Source organism: Cupressus sempervirens, chromosome 1 (genome assembly GCF_028749045.1).
Source record: "Cupressus sempervirens isolate cs-2001-9-10 chromosome 1, ASM2874904v1, whole genome shotgun sequence".
NCBI lineage: Eukaryota > Viridiplantae > Streptophyta > Pinopsida > Cupressales > Cupressaceae > Cupressus > Cupressus sempervirens.
In genome coordinates this window covers 634,457,225-634,477,618 of record NC_143118.1, presented here as the reverse complement: position 1 = coordinate 634,477,618, position 20,394 = coordinate 634,457,225, and the positions used below count along the sequence as shown (strand labels likewise).

Here is a 20,394-nt window from a genome sequence, read left to right as displayed (position 1 = left end):
ACAATACTATAATTATGATTTATATATCTTTATCTAATTATAAAACATAAACAAAAATAAAAGAAACACTAGAACAAATATAAACAAAATTTTCTTAAACATACAACTAAAAATTGATCAATAAATTGTATCAAAGAACATAAATGAATGTCTTGCTTTCAAATTTGATGATAGTCACACCTAAACAAAACATAAGAGTTTATATATTAAAAATATGTTTTAATGATTCACAAAGAGTCCACAAAGGATCAAGTATTGCTGAATGGAAGGTTCGACATCATAAAAGATGTGGCCAAGATTGCACCTCGGCTGATTTTGATGGCGTGGATGCCCCTCAATCCTTGGCCCTAAGCTGAAGAGGTACAATCGTGAGCCCAAATCAAGTTCCTAACCCCTCAACCAAAAATATACTGTAAAAATTATAAATAGATTGACCTCAATATTATTAGGTCAGTCAAGATTGCATCATAAGAAAAATATGCCGCGGGAAGGGAGAGCTTACAGATTAGCGTACATACATCTGACAGACAACTGACTATTTTCTGAATCTCTCAAAAAAAATATATATATAATGTTGTCCATGATTTGAAAGCATCTTCTACTCGGAATGTTGGTAAGACACAAGACTTCAATTACAATAGATAACCCAACTGCGTAGCTTATTCCTAGACTGACTTCCCACCGTATATCCTCTTTTCCTTCATCCATCTTATCAACATTTATTTTTGGCTAAATGATTGTTGGACAAGAATGATTTCGGTGAAGGCCGCAAACAACTTTTATTTAGTTGTAGATTGCACAGGTCTGGATTGTTTGAGAAGGATGATGCCTCAAATGTGTAAAATTGCCCCGCTTATGTTATCTTCCCAGATAGACTATTGTGGTACAAGTCCATGTAACTCTAAGAATGTGAGCGATTGCAACTCCAAAGGAATCTTTCCAAACAACTAGTTGTTTGAAAGATCAAGAGGCTCCAGCTTTTACCATTTCCCCCAAATTCTTTGGGATTTCACCCGTAATATTGTTTCTTGAAACATTTAGAATAATTAAACCCTTGAGCAATCCAATGTTTTGAGGAATTCCACTTGTTAAATTGTTGTTTGATAAGTCAACACATATTACTAGCGCCAAAGATTTTATGAACTCCATCTCCTGTGCTTTGTCAACTATTATCGCACGATCTACATCGATTCTATCAAAATCAACATTAGCAGTCAATTAAATATTTCGGTAGCCACTGTTTGGGATTTCATGGCCTGCAAACTTGAAATGGTAGTTGGAATAATTCCTAAAATTTTGTTCAACGAATGATCCAAGATTTGAAGAAGTGGCAACATTGTAACTTCTGAAGGTATTTTGCATTAAAGTCTATTTGATCTCAAGATCAAAATCTTTAGGTTTGAAAGTTTCTCTATCCAACTCGGAATGATTCCCCTCTTTTTGTTGTTGTTTAAATCTAGTATCTCCAACTGCTTACGGTTTGCAAGAGAGGATGGGATATGGGAATTGAGTTCATTTACACCAAACTTTAATGTTTTGAGAGAAACCATGTCTTCAAGACGTCATAGCAGCTTGCCCTCTAAATAATTATTCTCTAAGTTCAACATCTCAATAAGAGAGTTGTTTTTGAAACAGGAAGGGATTATAAGCTTGTTATTTGAGAGATCCACAACTTGTATGTGGCATATAGAAGGCAAAATTCTGTCGTTGAAATAATTCTGAGAGAGAGAGAAGTATTGAAGATTAGAATTTCTTGCTGAAATGTATCCACTCAGTCGATTCTCTAACACGTCCAGCACAGCCAAGGCATCATAAAGAAGTGAAAGTTTACCTTGTAAATTATTGCTATGCAAATCTAGGCTATACAATTGACTCAGTCCCATCAAGGAATGAGGTAGAACTCCCGCAAAGTGATTATGAGAGAGATTGAAATACATAAGAGAATTGTTGGACAAATCCACACTCCAAAGCTCATATTGAGTGATCAGGAATGTTGGAAACCCACCTTCCATGTTACATGACCTTATTCCCAGCCTTTGCAAGGAGAATTTTGGAATCCATGTTGGACTAAACTTGATAGCTAAAAGATTCTCAGAAACGTCTACATAGACAAGTTGGCTGAGATTATGAAGGCGAGACTCTGAAAAATCCCCACTTAACCAGTTGGACTGCAAGTCAAGGGTGTTCAGTTTAGAGAGACTGGAAATGTTGAGAGGGATGACACCTTCTAATTTGTTGCTACTTAGATAAAGAGTTTCTAGGGATTTGGAAATGGAAGAGGGAATTTCACCTGTCAATTGATTGTAACTCAGATCAACATGTTGGAGGTTCAGAGTTGCAGCCAAGAGGATTGGGGGAATGGGACCATCGAACCGGTTTCCTGAAAGATCAATATAGGCCAAAGGAAATGATCTTCCCAGTGGAGAAGATGTGCCCTCTTAACATGTTATATCTGAGATCCAACTTTTTAAGCGCTGTGAAATTTTTCATTGTAATTGGAATATTCTCAACGTAGCATTTTGAGAGGTCCAAGAGAGTTAAGGAGAAAATTTTGAAAATTGAATCTGGAATACTTCCTCCCACTTCTGTCCCTGAAAGGTGTAGGGTGTGGAGGGAAGCAGAGTGTTGGGATAGAATTCTTGACAAATTCCCTTCCAGATCATAGTTCCTAGACAAGTCCAACAGTTGCAGTCTTGGAAGGCTCACCAGGGCTGAAGGGATACTACCATTGAATTCGTTATCATTAAGTTGGAGGTGGGTGAGTTTTGTGAGGTTGGCAAGGGAGGGGGGACTTTCTCCAGACAAGAAACATCCAGACATTTGAAGACGGGTGAGAGAATACATGGTGGAGAGAGCGTTGTCCAACTCATCATTGCTTTCCACTCTTGATATATTCACATAGTCCAGGATAATCTCCCATAGATCTCTCATGTTTGCCCTGCAACTTTGCATGTCCGCCATCTTCAATAAACTAATCCGAGAGAGATCTATGTAATGCAAAGTAGACATGTTCTCTATGTAATGCAAAGTAGACATGTTCCCCACCTCCCTGGAATATCTCCACTAAACCCTGCCACTGATAAACCCAAGTGGCACAAACTCTTGAGTTTGGCCAATCCAGGAAGGATGGGAACTCCATTGAAGCTATTCCTTCTGAGATCGAGGTGCTTGAAGTGTTCAAGATTGAACAATGGTGAAAGAATATCCCTAGTTAGATTAAACATAGGCAATACCCATATCATCCATTCCATTCCACTCACAACGAAAATCGAGATGAATAACATGGTGCGTGTGAGGATGGCATTGGATTCCATTCCACTCTCAACAGTTAAAGCCATGCCATGATTCGAGCAGTTGAACATCAGAGGGATCAAAGACAGATGCCTTCTAATGCAAAAGGGAAACTTTTTCATGGTCTCGACAACATCCATCGCCATTAAAGTGTAAGATGAGAAGAAGAATGGGGACAGGGCACAGCTCTCTAAAACATTTTCATTACACTACGCCACACACACCAGTTGCTCTTTTTCTCTGAACATGAGCGGTCTCTAATTGAATATATGATAAAGGATGACTAGATTTGGAGACTTATATGGTTAAAATTATCAAACATCTAAGAAAATAATGGAAAATTTGTAGGAGGGAGTGACAATCATCATACTTCGTGGCACATAAATATCTCTTCAAGAAAAGTGACTCAGACCACAGAGAAGTCGTGGGTCTTTAAAATAACTATTATTTCATTGAGTAGTAGTTAAAAATTCCACACAAGAGCTATAAAATTGTCCCGGTTATGTTGATGTTTTCATTTATATTTATAAAAATAAATGAATTATAGTATAAAAATGTAGATTACATAAAACAATAGCAATTCAAATAGAGTACAAATTCATATCTATAAATAGTTATTGCATTGAAAACTTCTCGATTTTGATTTTGTGTATGTTCTTTCATCAATTTTTTGGATCACACTCTTTGATCCATCATCAAGAATAAAGAGCAGACGCTCTTTATTCTTGATGATGGATCAAAGAGTGTGATCCAAAAAATTGATGAAAGACGCTCTTTATTCTTGATGAAGGATCAAAGAGTGTGATCCAAAAAATTGATGAAAGAACACACACACAATCAAAACATTGAAGTTCTCAATGCAATAACAAAATGGATTGTGGAAATCTAATCAATTTGATCCATAATTAGTGTTTCTATTTAATGGAGGCTAAGGGTTAGATGATAGAATCAAAATATATGAAAATAGACACGTGTTTGAGGTAAAAGAAAAATAATGTTAAAATAAAATAGTCAATGTTAGATTTAGAGGGGAAACTGTACCAAAGAAATTGGGGAAAATTAACCTAGCAATAGTTAGTGTAGATGTTATGGCCACAAATTCACTTTACAGACACAACTTGACACTTCATACTTGTCAAACACCAAACGCAACCTATATTACCCGATTGAAAGTTATCAAATGATTGGTAAGTTGGAAAAAATGCATTAGTTTAGCACTTAGCTATTTGAAATAATAATTTAAATTGGCTTTAATTTGCAGGGTTTCATTGTTGTGTTATATTTTGTAATGCCCCGCCCGGAGATCCTTGGAAACAAGGATTCAAATCAAGCCAAGATATATTTTTTTTTACAAGTATGAATGCACAAGACAACATCATACAGGGATCACAAAGATCGCAACGGAAGACTTCAACACAATCCCGGCAACCAACGAATCTCTGAACGCCACTACCCAACTGACACACACAAACAAAGCCAACAACGACAACGCACATGATGAGGGCACAAGAAACAACCACTCATCAACAAAACACCAAACTGGGGTAAAATGCAGAATCCTGAAATTTGGCTAAGCCTGAAATCCTGAAGCCCTGAAAATTGGCTAAGTCTGGATTTCTGAAGCCCTGAAATTTCCTAGAATCCATAACTTATCTCCGAGAGGTCTGAAACCTATCTCAAACGATTTGTCGCATATATTAAAATATATCTTAAGTATAAGCAACTTATATTTAAACGATATATTTTAAACCCCAAGAGACAAAAACAGAAACACGAAAACTCGATTTCAAGAGAAACTGACATAATTCAAAATGTAACAGCACAGGATCGAAGAACGCCCAAAAGGGTATTCAAAACCACTCTCAAAAAGATCAGATCACGAAGAAAAGTGCCCACTGATGGCACGCGCAGGTTTTTCACAAAAACCGTGCGACACTTTTTACTAAGGGAGGGCGACACTTCTCCCTTACTGCGTGCGACACTTCTCAAGAAGGCGTGCAATACTGGAAAAGTATCGCACGACATTTCTCATAAAGCCGTACGACACTTCTCCAGTAATGCGTGCGACACTTTACAGTATCGTACGACATTCTTTCTATGGGTGTGCGATACTTTATCAGTGTCGCACAATGCTGAACAAATGTCGCCCATAGAAAGTAAAATCACTTCCAGAACTCAAAAACGGGGAAAAACTGACAAAAGAACCTCCACACTGGGGAGTACCGAATCCACAAAGGCTCGAGGAATGAACACTCGAGTGCAAGAACATTACGGAAAGAAGAACATCAAACCATCTAAACTACACCAGCATAGAACACACTGAAAATAAACATCGCAGAGAACAAAAGCAACATCGCAATGAACAAAAATACATTTCGGAACTAAACAACCAAATAAGTGCGCGGTTCCTCCCAACCGTCAATAGCATCATAAGACCATCGTGTGTCCTAGCCATCTCCCGCGCGTAACATCCCAAGCCACCGACCAGATTGTCAGTACTGTCGTAATAGGGACGTCACTACTAAAACATGCACAATAACAACATAAGAAAATCTAACATGCTAGTGATAACGCATAAGATAATCCTACAATAGATAACATCACCTATCACATGCTAAATAGCAGTAAGCAACATATATACTACTAAAGCAAATCACATCATCTAATCATATGCTAAACATCATGATAAGGGAATGCGTCAAGTAAAATAACATCATCTAAACATGATATACAAGCATCCCAATGAAAGCATAAATCACAAGAAAGCATACTCCAATACTCGAAGTACCAAGTGAAGACATCCAGCAACGGTCGCACTAGGACAAAAGATCGTCTCTGTACACCGATCCCTAGCAGTGGTGAAGGTAGCTATGCCTCCCAACCACGTGACACCCGTAGGTCCACACCTGTTGTGCTGATGGAGATAATGATCCAACCAAAACACACAAAAAGCACAACATCCATGGCTAACACTCACGCCAGACAGTATGATGGCTGCAACCAAGAACCTAAGACAATGCAAGGAGTACAGGTCCTAGTCAGACACTCAAAAGGCTACTAAGTAGGGGCTGACATCATGGAGAGTCGCTTGGCATCGACAAGCCCAAGCTCAGATCGTGCATTTCAACTCCTCAACGGAGGGCCCCACACACACATTTTATTATCTTAAATTTTATTATCAATCACACATTTTCTTTAATTATCACTTATTTAAAACTTCCTCTGCCAACCCTATGGGACTAAGGTCACCAGGCTGCGAGATAGAAGCCCCCTCCATATGCTACCCTACCCTACCCATGCTCATCCTACGACAAGTGTCTGTGGGCATGCATACTCCCATCCCAACCCCAATGATCATAACTTCTGGCAAATCCATGGAAGATCGGGCCTCGCAAGTCACCCAACAAATGTACGCGTATGTACTCGTGTGTGGCGCAACACCATCACGAAGATCATAACACAAGGACAGGAATGAGAACACAATGCAAAGAAAACACCCAACTGAAAGCAACACGGGAAGGATGGATTCTACACGAATCCCAAAGCCAATAAAACCATACATCATAAAATCACTCAATCGGCCTCAATCCGAGAGTATGGATTCTACACGAATCCCAATGATGTAACAAGACCCCACATCATGAACTCACTCAACCGGCCTCAATCCGAGAGTATGGATTCTACACAAATCCTAGCATTCACGAAATAAAAGCAAAGGTCCAACAAAAACCATAACAGGTATAAAATCACTCAACCAAACACAACGTCGGGAGTATAGATGCAACACGCATCCCAATGCAACATAAAAGTGCAAAAGTGGTCTGACTGATATCCAAACGGATCATCCAAGTCCACGACCCACATTGTGCCAAGAAAACCTGAGAAAACAGGGCGGCACACAAAACAAGGTAAAAATCCCATTTTTTTTTGGAAAACTTCAAAATTAAAACCCATTTGGCCTTTGGGTTCAAAAACCGCAAAAATCCAAAAATAAATGAAATCGGACATCGTATGCAAAAACGGCCAGCATAACGGTGTAAAATCCCAAACCCTCATCCCAAAAAACAGGGAAATGTTCATACCCGCCCAACCGGGTAGAACTAGCATACAGAAACGGAGGGGAACAATAGTTCTCAGCCTCCAAACAAATGGCTACCAAAAACAGAAGCTAAAACGGAGCAGAAACAATAAAACGGGAAAGCCCTACCTCACAACCAAAAGGGCAAAACGGGAATCTGAACCATAAAATAAGTATCTCGCAGAAGTAGCTGAAAATTGCGGCAATCCAAGGTTTCCTCGAGCTGGATCCAACGAGCCCAACCTCGCGACGATCTCACGCCCGTAGCTCCCACAACGAACAAAACAGTAAATCCTCATGAAGAGGATTTTGGGTTTTACTCTCCAACTTTCCAATTCAAAAGTGAGAAGTGAGGAATTAAATTCCTCTTTGGATACTTATTCACTTTTTGGGTGAATAATCGATTAGGGCAAATAACCAGCCAACCTAGTTAAACCCTGAATCGACCCAAACGAAAATAGGCTATTCCTATAAATAGGAATTCATCTATGGCCACCAGAAATTAAAAATAAATCAATTAAAAAGCTCGAAAACCCAAAAACACAGAATTCACCTAAACAACTTTCGCGACAATGCGAACCTCTAAATGCACAAACACGCTTACTGGTCTAATCACATAATGCAAATGAGTTCGGATTTAATAATCACCGAAAGGTTTAATTTAAACATTTTAATAAAGGATACGTTGACCATACAAAGGCGACATTGGTAAAATATGAATGGCTAAATCACTAACTCCATTTGCCACTGCCAGGGATATAAATCCTGCATACTAAACAACACGATCAAGTGCAATTGCATATAATAACATAGCCGAAGCAATAAATGCATTAAATCACCTAATTTAACCATTTAATTAATTATACTAAAATAATCTATTTATATCACTCACATTCGCAAAAGGCATAGCAACACAGGAATGAAGTAAATAACCATAGCATTAAATCCATCATATAGCAAAATTAGAGGTATGTCCAAATACCAGATAACCAAATAACATCATAAAACACACTGTCATCTCAAAATGGCATCATCATGAAATATGATTAACTGAACAGCATAGTAGTCTAAAATCCATGATACTGAAATCAAAGTGAACGTTTGACCCTCGGGTCCTCTCAAATGTGAACATAACATGAGTAACAAATATCTCTCTAATCAGAAATATAACAAGGTAAATGTCCGCAGCACATAACCAAAGAATCCAACAAGAATAATCCATTTCTAATCATTAATGCATTTAATAAGGATTGATTACTCTGCATTAAAAAGGCATTTAAAACACATAAGCAAACACAGTCGTAAACATGACTAACCACTGCTACAGGAACCTAGTCTAATGTAGCATGGTAAAAAGGAACATAGTGCAATCTTTGCACACATCTTAGGGTAATCACGGAACAACCTCATGATACCACATCGATCCTGGTAACCACTGGCACAAACCTCAGTGAACCAAAAATCACATCATAATCTCAAAAATCAGTCAAAAGCATAAACAAAGCAACTGATAGAGAAACATAAATCCAAACACCTCAATGGTGTAGACCACTCAGGGTCACAATCATGATCCATCACAACAAAAGATCATCAAGGTCGCATCCATTAGGACGACTTACAAAAGTCAAATGGGAGAGGCACTACATATTTGAATTGATTCTTCATGAATCATGATGCCTTGGAACATGTCAAAGACCCATCTATATATTTAGTTGCTCTAGGATATTATAATGTGAGAAATATGGAGTACAAATTAAAATGGGATAGAAGAGGGGAGATGAGAGAAATAATAGGAATAAACAAGTTTATATGTAAAAAATGAAATGTGAAGACAATTTTTGTGTAGCCAATTTTATCATTGTTATTCTTTTGATATCAAACACTCACAATGGTGAACTCTAGTAGATTATTGATAATTTTAACCTTCGTTTATGAATGCATTCATTATCCTACACCATCCTTTAAAAAATTTCAAAATGTCAATCTAATTAAAATTTTGTCCTTTTCAAAACTAAAAATAACAATTGTGGACTACCAAAACCTGATTCTTCTAAAAAATCCTTAGATGATATAAGAATTGGAAGGAATCCAAAGTTTTACATTTCAATATCAACATTAGTTCAGCTCACAAAATCTTCAATATAATATTATTTTTTTAAATTTATAACCATCTATTTATAAACTATGTTTAATTCTTATATATATTATAACTACAATATAATATTAATAAAAATAATTAAATATAACATTTAACGTTATTATAATCTTAACAATTAATAATATTCAATATTTCTAAATGTATTGTTTACTATTCAGAGTTACGTTTATAAACTCCAAAAATATGAGTAGTTGTGATTTTGTTTTCTCAGCAACACTGAAAAAGATTGAGGGAAGAAAACAAGCAGACTAGGGAAGAAAAAGTGAAACCAATGACACAGACTGGTTTGGGTATGAGATGAGTTAAATGAATAGTTGGTATCTCAGTATTCATTTCTATATCTATGTCATGTTTTGTTTCTTGCGTTGCATATGACGATGAATATTTATTTCTTCTTTGTGGTGAGAATAATATTTACGATCTTGATTTTTTATTTTTTATTGTTGAGAGTGTTGTTTGATAATTTCTAGGGGAGGAGCCCATTATGTGCGAAAAATATTACACACTTCATGGTCAATATTATATTAAAAATCCTATGTGCAATAAGACAAGAATAATATCAATGTGAAACCAAAAAAGTAATAACATATTGAAACACATTCTATAAAGAGAGGATGTTGCAAGGTATTAGAAGCATCATTTCTAGATTCAATCACCATTTTTTTAATTCGCTAAATATATATCATAATGAATTAAGTTGTTGCTAAAGATTCTCATTGGACTTAACTAAATGCAATTATAAACATTTAAGTTCACCAAATATATAGTATTATAAATATGTCTCTGTACCATCTTAAATTGGATGCACTCCAATTTAATGAAGGTTTAACACCTATTTAATGCGAGATCATCAATCTCCTTGTGTCTTCCATCCCTTTTAAGTCCTTTCTCTTAGGTGGAATAGGGGTAAAACCTAATAGATACTCTTTAAAAGTTCTAATTTTCATGGTGTTAATCTCGAGGTAGGATCTATCCTCCTAGGTCCTTTTCATTTATCTATCCACTTGGAATCTACTGTTCACACCAAAATGAGATTTCCTTAGAATCTTGACTTGATTTCCAAATTCTGGGACCTATTTTGGAGTCTTGAAATAGTACCAAGGGTTTCTGCACATAATCATCAATGAGGCCCTATCTTGGGTTTCCTTTTCGAGTCTCGTGCTTTGGAATGTTTGGGGTGTTAATTTCTAGTCAAGTCAGTCTAGGAGAGTTGACCAATTATGAGCTCTATATAAACCCTTTCATTTTCTTCATTTCTTATATCATATGCATCTCATTCTTAAGCATTCAAACAACCATCAATCCACAAGCTCAAGCATTCAAGCCTTCAAGTTTTCAAGCATTCATTTAAGCATTCCTCCATTGAAGGTCAAGGGTTCAAGCATTCAAGTAATTAAAGGATTTTATCTTCTTCAATCCAATCAAGATCATTTGTTGCATCTTCTACATCCATTCCATTTCATCTTCTTGGTCCAAATCAATTGGTGAAGTAAGCCCATTACATTTGATTCAAGGGATTTGGCTTTTGTAAGGTGAATTCGTACATTTACTTTACATTTCATCCTATTTCAATTATTTCAATTCAAGGTTAATCCATAAACTGGGGTTTGACCAAGGCAAACCCCCCATTAACATCAAAACCCTTTTTTATTGCAAGTTACAAATATCAAATCAATGAATAGGTTGCATATCTGAGTACCATTTTTGGAATTTTTTGGAATTGTGAAATCAGAATCATTGTCATGCACTATTATTAGGGGTGTACTATACCTCTGATGATCCCATTTCGCCCCTGAAGATCTAGTTTGCCTCTAACAGTTTGCCAAAAATTATTTCTTCTTGGTCCAACTCAATTGGTGAAGTAAGCCCATTACATTTGGCATTTGTAAGGTGAATTTGTACATTTACCTTACATTTCATGTTATTTCAATTCAAAGTTAATTCATAAACTAGGGTTTGACCTAGGTAACCCCCACCACACCCCCCCATCAAAACCCTTTTTTAATTGTATGTTACAAATATCAAATTGATGAATAGGTTGCAGATTTGAGTACCCTTTTTGGATTTCTTTGGAATTGTGAAATCAAAATAATTGCCGAACACTATTATTAGGGGTGTACTACACCCCTGATGATTCAATTTCGCCCCTGAAGATTTAGTTTGCTCTTGACAGCTCATCTAAAAATTTATGGGTTTTGTTTGTTACACATTTTTAGGCCTAGATCTAGAAATTTTTATTCACCTTGATCAGAAAAAAAAAAAACAAAAAAACAAAAAAACACATAAAATAGACTCTAGCGGTGTGTTCTTTATCCTCTTTATTTTTTTAGCATATTTACTTACATCTAGCTCTAGTTTTTTATATCCATCTAAGATTTTCAAGGACTTGTATATCTTTCCCCTCTTCTTCCTAGATCTAGCTTGCATTAGTACTATTTTCTTATTTGATTAGCATTAACATTTCTAGACCTAGTTCTCTAGATTTGGGATTGAAAAAATTCCCTTCCTTGACTTCCCTCTCTCTATTCTGATATGTATGTGTTGGTTATGTGATGCAGTTAGGCTCTTATCCTTGATTCACATTTACTACACTACAACTTGTACATGGTATCAACATTGGAAGTACAATTACGTACTAGTATTATTAGAGAAGCTACAATAGATGTATATTTAAGCACTCTTGTTTTCCATTTCATTAATTTTCTTGAGCAAGGAAACCTTTTCTTCATGAAGATTCAGTGTGCCAACTTTGGTGACTGTCAACTTCAAGTGACCTTAAGTGGCACTTGAATCATATACAACTAAGATAGTGAATAGGAAGTGTTTGAAACATCCTTGTTTGATTATTGTCTTGACGTCAATCTTTTTTTTTCATTGGATTGGAGCATATGTAATTCATGTGTAGACATACCTAAAGGGTAGGTGGAAGAATTATCAAAAGAGATAATTAGAGTAAGAGTTTTTTTCTTATTAATTAAATCATATTGATTTAATTGTTAAGTCACTTATTATCTCTAGTTTATTTAAGCTAAAATTTGGGCATATAATAATTAATTCTTTTATTAATTATTATCATGCAACCTAGGGTTTACCTTTTAGGGATTTGATCTCCTTTATAAGGATTGATCTCTTTGTAACAATTCATTCATTCAATATAATTGCAATTTCTTTTTTACACATCAAGAATGTCTCATCTATGGATCTGGGAATTCCAACCTCCATAGCTTTTGTTTCTCTCTTTCTGTGACAGGTGTTTGTATGTAGATGATTTTTGGGAGTTGTTATAAGAGCTCCAGATATTCATTCCCCTGTTCTATTTATGAAAGGTTTGGTTTGGTTTGGTTTTTAGATCTGTGTTTTTTTTCTTTTTCTAAATTTCTTTTAGAGGGTTTTATTTTCCAGTTTTTTTTGTATTGGATTTGGGGTCCACCTTTTATTGGTGCACTTTGAGCTCAAACGAACCTCACAGTTAAGCTCAGAGTGGCCAAAAACCCCTATTTTCATATAAAATTTGTCCAATTTAGACACAGTGTGAATCTGAGGCAAAAAAATATTGCTCCTAGATTGGGCACAATTCTTGAGGTAGTGATTTTAAGACTTTCCAACTTGAAAATCAAATTTTGGCACAAAAATCAGGATTTTTGCATAGTAATCAAGATTTTTTGGAATGGAAATCTAAAATTTTTAGAGCTAAAAGTGATATTTTTTGGCACAAAAATCAAGTTTTTTTGTTTCCACAAAAATCAAGGCACTTTGGCACATAAACCAATGCAATTTGGCACAAAATTTGGGGTATTTTTGTGCGGAACCTAATACATGTTGGCACGAAAACTAAGGCAATTCACCTCTGCTTGTCCTTCCAACTCTTTTTTGACCTACTTGTGGTGTTTTTGCTGTAACTTGCTCATCTGGACTCCATTTTTTGCAAATGAGATATCATTGGAAAGCTGGTTCTAAGCTCGTTCCATTGGTGTAGGTTATTTTTAGTTTTGATGCATTTTTTATGGATGTTTTTGCTATCAAAGTTAGGAGTTCTATTTTGCACTCTGGGAGACATCTTGAGCATCCGATCTCCGATTTGGGAATTCTTTATATCGTTGGAAAGGTCTTTCGAAGCTCTTTCTAGTGATGCTAGTTGTTTTTTCAGATTCTTCTCCAAGTACATTCTATTCAATCTTTTTCATTTTTGCATTTTAGTAGATATCTTGGTTGTTTTAGGTTTAGGGATCGATTTTGTTGCTTTAGAGGATTCGTCATGGGTTGTACCATCTATTGAATTAGCCTTATGCCTCTTCTAGTCTATTTAGACATCATTTGTATGCATTCTTGCAAATGTACTAAAATATAGTGTCATATTCCATCTGTATTTTTGTTTCAGTTGTTTTGTCTTCTGATTTGAGCAGTGTCATCTAAGGACACTCGTTAAAAAAAAATGTATTCTTGGGATTAATTATATCTTGTGTCTTATTATATATGCACTACTCTAATTAAAGTGCCATGAGGGGTTGATGTTTTGCCTTTGTTATCTTCCTTTGTCCAATGAGTTTATCTTTTGTAACATTTTCCTCATGACATGTCTAAGATTGATCACCTCTGTACACACATGTACTCTTTTGTGCATCTTGATCGTGGTTCCTTGACATGCAGTTATTTTGGCCCACTTTTCCAATTGCATGTCACCTCACACTTGTCTATATTAGGGGGGGTTCTTTTGTTGTTTTTCATGCTTCCTTGGTTTGATGAAGTGAGCTATGTATTCAATATTTGTTCCTATGTACTAAGCGAATGCAGTGGTTGGGTACCTGTGCATTTCAGTGAGATGAATCATTTACCATATAGACACTTTTCTTTTTGTTCCTACTTTGGTTGCAACCTTCCATGTTCGATTGATCAGCTCTTCAGGATTTGGTGTGTTATGTTATCTGTATCTTCAAGTTCAATCATTTTCCTTTGTGTGCCTCCTGATTTGATGCAAATTATAGTCTTCTCTACTTGGTCATGTTCTATTTTAGTGGAGATTCTTTAGATCAACAGTTACTTTTTGACAGATCTTTGCAACTTCTACATGCTTCAGTGGTGTTCTTCATGATCATCTTTTGTTCCTATTTTCTCAAACATTTCCTAGTTTGGAGGCTTATTCAGTCCTTCACTAGTTCTTTCAGCATTATTTTCATCTATTTTTGGAGTAGATTTTCTCCCATGTGTTTTCTCTATTTCTCCTCTTTTCAGATATTTGGTTGTGCTTGGATATTTCATCAAGCCCTGTTGTCAGGATCCAAATTTACTTTCAGTAGTAGTTTCTTTGTTTTTCGCTACTCCCGGGGTGTTAGAGTAATAAAGTTTTTTCTTATTAATTAAATCATATTGAATTAATTATTAAGTCACTTATTATCTCTAGTTTACTTAAGGTAAACTTTGGGCATATACTAATTAATTATTATCATGCAACCTAGGGTTTTGATCTCCTTTAAAATATTTGATCTCTTTGTAATAATTCATTCATTCAATATAATTGCAATTTCTTTTTTGCACATCTAGAATGTCTCATCTATGGATTTGGGAATTCCAACCTCCATAGCTTTTCCTTCTCTCTTTCAATGACAAGTGTTTGCATGCAGGTGATTCTTGGGAGCTGTGGGGTTGATATTTCATCAACTTCAACATAAACAACCCAGAGTGTGCTTGTAGGATCCACTAGCTTTAGCTGAAGTATGTACCTTAAAATACAATCTGCAAATGTGCCTTTGCACTTTCCACAAGCCCATTTTTCACAATATTTTGAACAATTTTTTTTTTACATGGTTTACCATTCTAGCAAAGGAGGAAAGAGTGATAATAAACTAAATTTGTTTCTATGATTGAATTGTTTCCTTTACAATGTATCGAACAAGTTGCGAGACATTCATAGTTTGTTCTTCAATTTCAACAATTATTTTCCTTAGGATTTATAGTAGATGAAGACATATCCATCAATTAGAGGCTCCTAAGAACTTTTTTCTCATCAAACCTTCTTATTGTGGTTCATGGATCCACACAAACAACTATGCAAATAACATCAACAAGGAAATCATTGACCACGTGCATAATTTCATCAAGAGGGGTGAAAGAAAATTGATGTTTTGGAATCGATAGGTCTAAGAGAGAATCTCTTGAATTGTCTTCTAAAAAAATTCAAACTGGCTATTAAGATTTTTATAGAACCTATTCACCATCTTAACAATGCCACCTGTTATTGTATATATAGATCCTACTTGGATATTCATGTAATGAAGATCTACAATTTTGTTGAAGCAAGTGATATGTACCCTAGTTTTCTCACAATCTATAATATTAAAGGAGAAGACTTTTTCTTCTCCATTTTGGGTCTTAAATTGGTGAATTTCCTTCTTCACCATAACACCCCCCCTTATAAGCCACCTTGTTTGAAATGGATTCAAGTTTCTGATTGGAGGAATAGTAGGGTTGATTTCTTTATTCTTTAAAGGTGATTATATCTCAAGCATCACTCTTTGGCAAGAGAGTTGTAAAATGTCATCTTTTTGAAGCACATCTGTCAATGGAGAACCTAAATTTGTTGCATGGAATTATAGGCCTTGTTCCTTGCATACGTAGATGGTTTCACCAATAATATCATGATGCAAGCAAGTGATGTCTATTTCATAAACAAGAATCCACCTCTAAGAGCACATTGACTTCAAGTATTATATATCATAACATGTCCTAAAAGTTGGATTAAATTTTTATTTTTTTTAGAAATAGACATTATTGGGGAAGTTTATAGAATAACCTACCTAGATTTGCAAATAGTAGGGTAATATACCCTTTAAGTAACACTATGGACCCCTTCATGATTTCTCCTGAGATCAAGCAATCCTTATATTTCTTTGGAATTGTTGCTTTTTGTTTGGAACTCCATCAAAGAGGTTCATTTTGTATCAAGGGGGTTGTGTAATATACCATTTTTTCCTAAGCTAAAAAAGAAACATATTCTAAGGTAAAACTGGATCTCGTAATAGAATGACATAAAAGTAGTTATATTTGTTACTTCATTTCGAAAGAAAACTATCAACTGAATGCATTGTACAAGAATAAGTAAGCAAAAGTAAAGTAAAAATCCTTTTCTAGTTCACATGAAAGGAAACTATTATAACTTCCATAACTAACTTCTACTTGTTGATGGTTGGATGTTCTTTGTCTATTGCGGTTTGATGGCAACAACCCAGAATAGTTAGTTATGGCATTGGATGTTGTAGCTCTTGAAGTGTTATGTATGAACAAGGGTTTATGATATGCTATCGTTGAGAGTTCTTGCTATGATGAAAACTCAGGGCTAGGTACAAGAAAAGAAAAGTACACTCCTCAGGTAGTGGAGGGAGAATTAAATAGATCATCTGTCCAAATCATAGTTACAAGAAAGAAGAAAGAATAGTGGTGCATGGCTAGCCATTGGTCACAAGTAACTCCACCAAAATTAAAAGATATAAAATGGAATAATGTCGATATGAAGGTGGAAATCGCTCATTGATATGGAGACAAAATTAAAGACAAAGATTATACTTTGTCATGGTTTGTATATCAAATATGTTGGCATCACCTATAGTTGTATATACACACGCATGCATCCATATACATGTGTAATTTTGAATCATATAACTCCTTTTATCAACATACTGATTGTGTGTGTGTGTGTGTGCGCACACACACACACATAGGTGCAATTATAGATATTAAAAATATCATGGTGTCAATATATAGAGTTGCATCCTGATAGTCACTCAACTATCTCAAAATAAAAAGAAGGTAACACATTTTTTATGTTATTAAATGTTTAATGTTTTTCTTGTACTAAGAACCAACCAAGTAGCTCATGATTGTCGAAGGTATACTATGTGTTGCTTAGTCGTTAATTCCTTCACCAAGATGGTTAGAACCCATACCTGATGGCCTGCCAATGGAGCTTTTTGGTGCCCCATTCCTTAAATCTTGTTTAGCAATGCTTTCCCCTCCTTTTTATGGTCCTACATCCGGAAATAATATTTCCACGATAATAACATATTCCTCCATTTTAAAATCAGGATAATTAAAAACAAAAATAATTCATAATTGTCACAATAGCTAACCACCATTACCATTACCAACCACTATTGTTAATTATTTTGCAAATATAAGTATTCATTTTCAATTGAATTGCAACAAAAAACTAACAAGTCATTTTTACATGAATCAAAATGGTTAATCGTAATTTCCATTTCACAAAATCACAACATTCAATTGTTTTATCTAACCAATATTCATTCACATGAAAAATACAATGGCTATAAGGCTATTTAAATAAGCAAAATTTTGGGATGTAACATGTGGCTTTTTGGTTTGGCCCCAACTCAATAATGTCTATGACTTGGAAGTGTAGTTGTAATTGTAGGTTCTCACCATTGATCGTTCTAATTGCAGATTCAAAAGGGAGCCATTTTAAGTGAAGGGGGGTAATTTATATCTATAAATTAAACATCACATGCATTAAAGTTTTCTTCTTGCAAGTGTATGATATTACTTTGTATCATACATAATAACTACTATACATCATACTATGTTTATTATTGTGATCATCTATGCACACTACATATGTCTTTATATCTCATTACAAATGCAAAAGCTTGAAGAAATATCATACATCATGCTATGTTTATTATTGTGTTCATCTATTCACACTACATATATGTCTTTATATCTCATTATGAATGCAAAATCGTTTTCTTGGCAAGTGAAGGAAAATATAGATCTACATAATGAAAAATTAAAAAATTATTTGAGGAATACCTGTTAGTGCATTTTTTTGAGGTTTTAACAGTATTTATCTTTGTTTGGAAGGTATGTGTACATGCAACAAAATAGATGATATTAATTAGCCAAGGCATAGGATAAATTGAGAAGTTTGACATTTATTATTAGACTGAGATCTTGTTGTCAAATGAAAAGACCCAAACAAAGAGATTAAAAGCAATATAATGTAAACAATAATATTCAAAAAATGGAACACAATGGAGAACCAAAACAGTGATCAAAATCAAGATAATTTCCAAGATAATGAAAACAATGGCATTAACAAAATAGATCACATTATGGAACCCAAACATGTTGGTTAATATCAAAATAAACTTCAAGATGATGAAAACAATGACATTGACAAAATAGATCAAAATGTGCTAAATAAGATGAAGAAATGGCAATCAAAAGCTTCAATGATAATGAAAATGCAAATGCAAATGGAAGATCTTTTACACCATCAATTTAATGATATAATATAGGAAGAAAAATGAGTTAAAACAAAAAATGGAAGTAGAGTGTAGCAGTATAAACATTGGGAAAGATGGCACACTTGTTCCAATATAAGTTTGCATCAAATCTTGGGCATGGTGCCATGAGAAATACTTGAAACAAGCTCAATATTAGGTTAATTTAAGCTAGATCTATTTATTTGAATATATTTACTCTTCCAATCAACAATGAAGCTGACTTTAAGCCCCATGAAAATCCAAAACATGCTTATTAAGAAAGTTATGCCACCACAACCATCCAACAATAAATTACTGAATTATTGTCAACCAATTAAATTAAAGTGCATTTATAACTAAAATTATGTTTGCATATATTGAACAGTTCAAGATGCAAAATATAGGCATACTAGATGTAGCTATGCTAACAATTTTCAAAATATCAAGATGCCACAATCTCACACTATAGTTAAATAATATTTGCACATAGCAACTTTGAGCAATTCTTTACATCTTATTGCATTTTTCACATTGACTCGTATATCTTAGTAACAATACAAAAGACCATATAGGTCCCTACGACACATCTACCCTTCATTTCACATGGTTTGGAGTGATTTGACCACAAAGCTTTCAAATTTGTGGTAGGATTATATCAAATAGTCTCAACTCTTTATCCATATGAACATTTAATTTGACTTGTGATTTATCTGCATGTTGAACTTGAGAATAGTAGGCTACTATGAGCTTTTATAGAATCAAATTTATTTGTCTTTAACACAAAGTACTTTTTCTTTCTATGGCCACATTGGACAAGCACTTGCACTCATTGTTTAAGCCCTTCCCAATTCAATTCTAGGCTAAGCTGACTATTGTACTCTTAAACAATAAGCCCCAACTAAGGAAAATATAATAGATGAGTGCCCTAATCCACAAATAGATGATTTATTGGACCAACCAACTTTGCATTCCAAGTATTCTAGTAAGTTATATCCAAAATACTAGAAGACTATTGTATGTGTTGTATTAGTATGCAAAAATAATGCTTTCATATCAAGTATTCTTGTGGAGCTTAGGAGATACATGGAGGACAAACCACACCTGTGAAAGATGGGATTTATATATTATGCTTAAGTAAAACAAGAACAATAAATCAATCACGCAAATGAAGCAATTAATTAGGTAAACATGTGGTAAACATTTTCATCAGCAAAGTACAGGGTGTTCATAGAATTCGGAAGGTAAGAATGAAGATTCATGTGAACCGAAAAATGGAAACACTTTTGATTATGTTGCTTATGACTATACAATGTCCACCAACAACTTTCTTAATGTGAGAGATACTTGGATGAAAATAGAATACAACAAGATTACAAAACAAGAAAGACAAATTGTAACGATCCATTTCTAAATTGTCCACATCTCGCAGCCTTATTCGTTGCACTTCACATATAGCATTTTGTAACATGGCCAAAATGTGTCCCTATGTAACATTGTTGAATTCTCCAAAGATATATGTAATTTTATTACATGTTGAAATATTTTGAAAAGATCCAAATGAATTTTAGTGCTACTCCATAATTACTAATTTCTTT

General features: G+C 34.8%; 1 pseudogene; it reads right to left on the bottom strand.

The window, feature by feature from the left end:
* Positions 1–498: 498 nt before the first annotated feature.
* LOC149579520 (receptor-like protein EIX2) lies at positions 499–17,500 on the bottom strand (annotated as a pseudogene).
* Between the last annotated feature and the right edge of the window lie 2,894 nt (positions 17,501–20,394).